This window comes from Haematobia irritans, chromosome 3, assembly GCF_050003625.1.
Source record: "Haematobia irritans isolate KBUSLIRL chromosome 3, ASM5000362v1, whole genome shotgun sequence".
NCBI classification, from domain to species: Eukaryota; Metazoa; Arthropoda; class Insecta; order Diptera; family Muscidae; genus Haematobia; species Haematobia irritans.
Window position 1 is genome coordinate 85780337 of NC_134399.1, and position 9167 is coordinate 85789503.

Here is a 9167-nt window from a genome sequence, read left to right on the forward strand (position 1 = left end):
GTAAAACAAAAGCAATTATATGATTTCTATAAGAATGTGAATTACACAGAACGGCTAACTAAGAAAATGTACTGCATATCATGGAATAACAGGGCAAAGTTGTCGGAAGAGAATAATATAAATCTATTCTAACGATGAATATTAAAAGATACGAGAATCAACCAGACATTATTTAGTAAAATGTGGTTTAGGACATACAAAAGGTTTTGTGCAAAAAGTAAGGTGAATTCGTGTGTAAAATCAAAAATCTTTATTTATTTTTCTAAATAAATTTCATCACCTTCAAGGGAGCCACCGTACTTTAATAGCTATGCAAAACTTCGTCCATATCGGTTCATGACTTTTTGTCAATACAATTAAATTGTTGATTAAAAAAGTTGAGTTAACAACGTAATTTGTGAATACAATTACAATTTTATTCAACTTGTTGTTGAAAATTTCTAGCGAATGTCATTGCTGTACGTATTAACAGAAGATATTGTTGAGTGAAAATTAAAATTTCAAATAAAAGTGGCCTTACATGTGTTGTTAATTCTCATGTTTGTAAATGACAAAATTGTAACTACTCAAAGCCACCGTGGTGCAATGGTTAGGATGTCCGCCTTGCATACACAAGGTCGTGGATTCGATTCCTGCTTCGACCGAACACCAAAAAGTTTTACTGCGGTGGATTATCCCACCTCAGTAATGCTGGTGACATTTCTGAGGGTTTCAAAGCCTCTCTAAGTGGTTTCACTGCAATGTGGAACGCCGTTCGGACTCGGCTATAAAAAGGAGGTTCCGTGTCATTGGGCTTAACATGGAATCGGGCAGCACTCAGTGATAAGAGAGAAGTTCATCAATGTGGTATCACAATGGACTGAATAGTCTAGTGAGCCTGATACATCGGCTGCCACCTAACCTACCCAGCAAAAAAAAATGGAAGTTGTTCCATAAACATTTCTTTCAAAGCGCATCTCAGAATCCCCCTTCAAGTTTTCCAACTTCCGATGCAATCCTTTTGGACAAGTCCACAAACATTTCTTCTAAAGCGCATCGTGGGATCCCCCAATAATTTTTTTCCACTTCCGATGCAGTCCTTTTGGACAAATGCACAAACATCTCTTCTAAAGCGCATAAAACAAAATCTTATGTCTGTCAGGAGATTTAAAATAGTCCACTCGTAATATTTACTAAATATATTTATACTTGACCACTAATAAATCAATATATATTCGCAATTAATTTATTTACTTTAAAATATACAAACAATGACGTACATACATTTACTCATCACTCACACCTAAAGAAGTGATGTAAATTCAGTGCAACGGCTGTTGAAATGGAAGACTTCCGTCCTATGACAAGCCCATGTTAAATTCATCGCTTCTGCGTCAATTTTGCACCACTTCCGGATCCACAAAGAACATTTTCATAACTTTTTTAGCGACGTTTTTTTTGCTGGGATATGTATGTATATACTTTATATAGTCGAAAATTTCGATGTGTCACAATCGGAATGACAAACTTATTATACCCCCATCACCATTCTATGGTGGTGGGTATAAAAATCCGCAACTATTTTCGTCAAAATATCTGACGTAACAAAATCTAATTATTTTTTCAAAGGCTCCTTGAATTTCGTATTATAATTTGCTTTGAATATTTAGAACAAATTTTCCAATAAAATATTTAATTGGCCATTTTGTTGAGATAGACCCGAATATTTCGCCATTGTTAAATTAACTAAATATTTTGTTGAAGAAGCATTCGCAATTAAAATCAACTACCAAAGAGAATATTTGTTTGTTATGTTTGTCAAACAAAAAAAAAAAAAAAAAAAAAAACAAGTACATACGGCCGCAAGTTCGGCCAGGCCGAATCTTATGCACCCACCACCATGGATTGCGTAGAAACTTCTACGAAAGACTGTGATTTAGTCCATACATGGTATATATTAGACAAAAAAGTTATGTATAGTTAAGTCTACAAATAATTACGAATCGATATGAACTTTTTGTACGTAGAGAGCCAGAATTGAAATATGGGGGTCGCTTATATGGGGGCTATATACAATTATGAACTTGATATGGACCAATTTTTGTGTGATTGGGGATCGATTTATCTGAGGGCCATATATAACTATAGACCGATATGGACCTAGTTAGGCATGGTTGTTAACGACCATATACTAGCACAATGTACCAAATTTCAACTCACTCGGATGAAATTTGCTCCTCCAAGAGGTTCCAAAACCAAATCTCGTGATCGGTTTATATGGGGCTATGTACGATTATGGACTGATATGGACCACTTTTGGCATGGTTGTTAAATATCATATACTACCACCACGTACCAAATTTAAAGCAGATCGGATGAATTTTGCTTCTCCAAAAGGCACCGGAGGTCAAATCGGGGGATCGGTTTATATGGGAGCTATATATAATTATGGACTGATAGGAACCAATTCCTGCATGGTTGTTGGATACCATATACTAACATCACGTACCAAATTTCAACCGAATGGCAAGAATTTTGCTCTTCCAAGGGGCTCTGGAGGTCAAATCTGGGGATCGGTTTATGTGGGGCCTATATATAATTATGGACCGATATCGACCAATTTTTGCATAGGAGTTTGAGGCCATATATTAACACCACATACCAAATTTCAACTGAATCAGATGAATTTTGGTCTTCCAAGAGGTTCCGGAGATCAAATCTGGTGATCGGTTTATATGGGGGCTATATATAATTATGAACCGATGTGGACCAATTTTTGCATGGTTCTTATAGACCATATACTAACATCACGTACAAAATTTCAGCCGGATCGGATGAAATTTGCTTCTCTTAGCGGCCTCGCAAGCCAAATCGGGGGATCGGTTTATATGGGGGCTATATATAATTATGGACCGATGTCGACCAATTTTTGCATGGTTGTTAGAGACCATATACTGACACCATGTACCAAATTTCAGCCGGATAGGATGAAATTTGCTTCTCTTAGAGGCCTCGCAAGCCAAATCGGGGTTTATATGGGGGCTATATATAATTATGGACCGATGTGGACCAATTTTTGCATGGTTGTTAGAGACCATATACTGACACCATGTACCAAATTTCAGCCGGATCGGATGAAATTTGCTTCTCTTAGGGGCCTCGCAATCCAAATCGGGGGATCGGTTTATATGGGGGCTATATATAATTATGGACCGATGTGGACCAATTTTTGCATGGTTGTTAGAGACCATATACTAACATCATGTACCAAATTTCAGCCGGATCGGATGAAATTTGCTTCTCTTAGAGGCCTCGCAAGCCAAATCGGGGGATCGGTTTATATGGGGGCTATATATAATTATGGACCGATGTGGACCAATTTTTGCATGGTTGTTAGAGACCATATACTGACACCATGTACCAAATTTCAGCCGGATCGGATGAAATTTGCTTCTCTTAGGGGCCTCGCAATCCAAATCGGGGGATCGGTTTATATGGGGGCTATATATAATTATGGACCGATGTGGACCAATTTTTGCATGGTTGTTAGAGACCATATACTAACATCATGTACCAAATTTCAGCCGGATCGGATGAAATTTGCTTCTCTTAGAGGCCTCGCAAGCCAAATTTTGGGGTCCGTTTATATGGGGGCTATACGTAAAAGTGGACCGATATGGCCCATTTGCAATACCATCCGACCTACATCAATAACAACTACTTGTGCCAAGTTTCAAGTCGATAGCTTGTTTCGTTCGGAAGTTAGCGTGATTTCAACAGACGGACGGACGGACGGACATGCTCAGATCGACTCAGAATTTCACCACGACCCAGAATATATATACTTTATGGGGTCTTAGAGCAATATTTCGATGTGTTACAAACGGAATGACAAAGTTAATATACCCCCCATCCTATGGTGGTGGGTATTAAAAAGCCGATTAAATACGTATATAATTCAGTTTGACAAAATTTTCTATAGAAATAAAATTTTGACAAAATTATCTATAGCAATAAAATTTTGACAAAATTTTCTATAGAAATAAAATTTTGACAAAATTTTCTATGGAAATAAAATGTTGACAAAATTTTCTATAGAAATAAAATTTTGACAAAATTTTTTAGTAATAAAATTTTGAGAAAATTTTCTATAGAAATAACATTTTGGTAGATTATTTTTGGGGATCGGTTAGGTATAACTATAGACCGATATGGACCAATTTTGGCATGGTTGTTAGTGGCCATACACACAAAAAAATGAAATATGAATTTGTACATAAATTTGTACAATTTTATAAATTTATGGACTTTTCCATAAAAAATATGTACACTTACATACTATATTCTTTTCGTAAATACTTGTTGTGAAATTATGAATTTTTTTAATAATATATATGGACGGTTTCATAAAATCAATGAAACTTTACTTAATATAGAAAAAAATACTGGTTTTCTCTTAGCGTGAGAGAACCATAACTTAGAGTTACTCTCATACGTAACAATACAAGCATATAATACGGGACAAAAAAAAAACGAAACATAACGTTTTGAAGGCAATGAAAACCTGTATTTTTTATTTTATGAATTGTTTTCATATAATTTATGAATCCCGTGTTTTATGAACACTATTCATAAAATAAATGTATTATTTTTTTGTGTGTATACTAGCGCAATGCACCAAATTTCACCACGTACCAAATTTCACCACGTACCAAATTTCAACCGGAGCGGATGAGCTTCGGAGGTCAACTCTTGGGATCGGTTTAAATTGGAGTCATATATAATTAAGACCGGTATGGACCAATTTCTGCATGGTTGTTAGAGACCATATACTACACACAAAAAAAAAAATATGAATTTGTACATAAATTTGTACATTTTTATAAATTTATGAGCTTTTCCATAAAAAATATGTACGCTTACATAATATATTGTTTTCGTAAATACTTGTTGTGAAATTATGAATTTATTAATAATATATATATCGTAAATACTTGTTGTGAAATTATGAATTTATTAATAATATATATGGACGGTTTCATAAAATCAATGAAACTTTACTTAATATATCAAAAATACTGGTTTTCTCTTAGCGTGAGAGAACCACAACATAGAGTTACTCTCAATACAAGCATATAATACGAGACAAAAAAACCGAAACATAACGTTTTGAAGGCAACACGTGTGTTTGAGTTTTTCAGTACAGTTTGAGTCGCCGTCGCGGTTCGAAGAATTTTTTATTGCTGTAAAAAATTTACAAAAAATATTATTAAATGGAAGCGTTGGTGTAACATAAATAAAAAGGTGTAATATAAAGTATCATAAAATTATGTTCTTTACTGGTTGGACTATAATGCGGTTTTTAGTAAATGCACGGACGAAAAAGACTGTTTTTCATGTGTTTGGGTATAAACATTATATGTTTGGAACTCAAATTTTTAAACACAATATGTTTGAGTGCAAACATATAATGTTCATAAACTACCATAATATGTTTGGGACATATATGTTAATATGTTAGAACATATTATGTTTGGGACAAAATATGTTTACAAACAGAGACAAAGTGTATGCTGGAAGTAAAATAATGAAAGTAACCAATTGGCGCATTACAAATATATATATATATATATATATATATATATATATATATATATATATATATATATATATATATATATATATATATATATATATATATATATATATATATATATATATATATATATATATATATATATATATATATATATATATATATATTTGTAATGCGCCAATTGGTTATATATATATTATATATATATATATATACGGATGAAAAAGACTGTTTTTCATATGTTTGGCTATAAACATTATATGTTTGGAACACACATTTTTAAACACAATATTATTGAGTGCAAGCATATAATGTTCATAAACTAGCATAACATGTTTGGTACATATATGTTAATATGTTAGAACATATTATGTTTGGGACATAAAATGTTTGTAAATATAATATGCTTGGATGCAAACATATTTTAATTTAGAAATAGCCTATAAACATATATGTGTTTAGTAGCTTGGAGCGCTATTTAACAGGGAGCTATATTGAATTAAGTTGGTGGTTGTTGCTTGTTATTACAAAATTAACATTTTATTTTTCCTTGGGCAATTGATCAGCTACTTCTTTGATCCTTACAAACTGTGTGGTCCGCTGTTCGAATCCCCGTCCGGCAAAAGGTAAAATTAAAATAAAAAAAATCATAAAATTGAATAATTTCTTCTACAATGTTTGTATTACAGAAAAAGGTGCTAAGAAGAAAGATGTGGGGGAATATACAATTGGGCAGAAACAAAATTTTGAGCATTCAGGTCGAAAACCTATGTTGTTAGCACCTATATTACCTGTTTATTTTGATAATTCATTATGATTGTAAATATATAAATAAATAAATAAAATTTTGAGCACAATATTGTTTGGGAGAATTTTTTTAAGCATATAATATTTTTGGGTGCAAAATGCTTCCAAACATATTATATGGTCACATAATAACATATTGTTGTTTGGAAGACAACATTATTGAATTTGGATGCAAAAATACAAAATGTTTGGAACTTAGACTATCCAAACATATATTGTTTAGACCAATATGCTTTCAAACATATTATATATTGGTAGAGATCAAACATATAAATGTTTGGACAATACCCAAAAATATATATGCTTGAAGCAAAATATGTTTGGGAGTATATGTTACAGAAGCGATTTTTTGTGAGCGTGTATATACAAAGAAAATTTCATTAAATATAGGAAAAATATTATGTGTGAATATAAATAAGTATAAATTTACATATTATGAGTAAACATATATATGTTGTGATATAAGACTTCGCCAAAAATTCTACATGTTTAAGTAAAATATTAATTTTCGCATTAGGGGCACAATTTTTTTGTGTCGTCAAAACAAATCGGAACGTAGGACGAGTAAGTCAAAATATTCAAACCATTGCACCACGGGGGCCACCGTGGTGCAATGGTTAGCATGCCCGCCTTGCATACACAAGGTCGTGGGTTCGATTCCTGCTACGACCGAAAACCAAAAAGTTTTTCGGCGGTGGATTATCCCACCTCAGTAATGCTGGTGACATTTCTGAGGGTTTCAAAGCTTCTCTAAGTGGTTTCACTGGAATGTGGAACGCCGTTCGGACTCGGCTATAAAAAGGAGGTCCCTTGTCATTGAGCTTAACATGGAATCGGGCAGCACTCAGTGATAAGAGAGAAGTTCACCACTGTGGTATCACAATGGACTGAATAGTCTAAGTGAGCCTGATACATCGGGCTGCCACATAACCTAACCTAACCTAACCTAAAGGTAATTAAAGGGATCTTCATAAAAACCAACGAAAGGGCACTATACACTGAACAAAACGCATGTCCGGTTCCAAAGATTGTGTCTCCACTTTAACAATTTTGATATTGATTCCGAACCAAAGAAGCGGAGAATACAAGTAAGGATGCTTTTAAGACATATTTCTCTTTTAAATGGGGTTTTGTGTACTTGACTCTACGAAGCACATTTAAATTTTTCGCTTTTTCAGCTTTTTATCATATGCTATAAAATGTCCGTTAAAAACAAGACTTCCAGTAGAAATTATGCTATGTTTCAAGTAAAAAATGTCTTTAAAATAAAGTATTGAAAAACATATCCTATTTTTTAATGATTTTTGCCTTGTAGTCAAGATGCAAAAATGCAACAAATTTAAAGACAGTTTCATTAATTTTAATGAATTTTTCTGAATTATTAAAGTCAAGTTGACCTTAGTCCAAAAATTTGTTCTTTCATGTTATGATACCCATTTTTAAGTCAAATCACTTAATTATAACGACAACACGACTTGATTGAAAGTATCGACCTTTGAAGATCTATAAAAACAAAGATTAGTTCCTCTTTATTAATGAGTAGTCCAAGAGGAGTTGACGGATTTTTTCGAAAATAAAAGCGGGCATTGAGTTCGAGTTTTGCCGCTAAAATTATTTCTCATTTTAGCGGAAAAACCAGAATAACATTACAACTTTTTCCGGTAAATTGTATTATAACATGGTGGGGAAAGATCCAAAGCAACAATTGAATAAGTTTATTTTCTTTAAAAGAAATTAGTAAAGAAAAGTAAAATGGTAAACATGGCCATTTTAACGTGATAATGCCAATTTATACCGGCCTTAAGAATTAATTTAAGTACAAAATTATTCGTTGATAAAAATTCATATTTATTTGTATTTCTAAATTAATGGTGTTACATGCTAGCAAACAATTGTTCACACCAAAATAAATTTATGTGCTGTTTTAAAATTACTGTTTAGAATTTAAATATAATGTGCTTTTGAATGGTTATCGTTAACCTTAGGATTCGATGGAAAAATATTTATATATACTCGACTTCACGTTCTTCTTTTGTAAGAGTTTTTGAATTTCTTTGAAAATTTTAAACTTGTATACAAAAACCTTTATTTGTTACACAATTTTTATTGTTGCATTAAAAAAATAATATTTTATTTCAACTCAGTCCATTTCGTTTATATCAAGCACTTTTCTTTTCTGACTTTAAGTCTTTTATAAAACACACTTTACAATTTCATAGTAAAAATTTAATATAATAGTATGTAATGATGAACACCTTTTCGGGAACTTCCGAACGTATCTGGAATATATGTTAAAAAATATATTTAAAAAAAATAAAAAAATGGTGTTGGTCGAAGCAGGGATCGAACCCAGGTCCCCTGTCACGCAAGGCGGACGACCAACCACTGCTCCACGCTGCCAACAAATGTATGTTTAACAATGTTATGTTGTTAAACAATGTTATGTTTGCATCGGCTCGTGGGCGCCGCTATGCTATATAAATATAACTTGCTATATAAATATAACTTATAACTATAATTATCTCTTGATGACCATAACAGCTACGTAGGCCAGTGGTTAGTATGCTGGCTTACAAACTGTATGGTCCGCTGTTCGAATCCCCGTCCGGCAAAAGGTAAAATTATAAAATATAATAATTTCTTCTAAAATGTTTGTATTACAGAAAAAGGTAGGTTAGGTTAAGGTTAGGTTAAAGTGGCAGCCCGATTAAGATTCAGGCTCACTTAGACTATTCAGTCCATTGTGATACCACATTAACTAAAAGTACCTATTACATATGGGCAC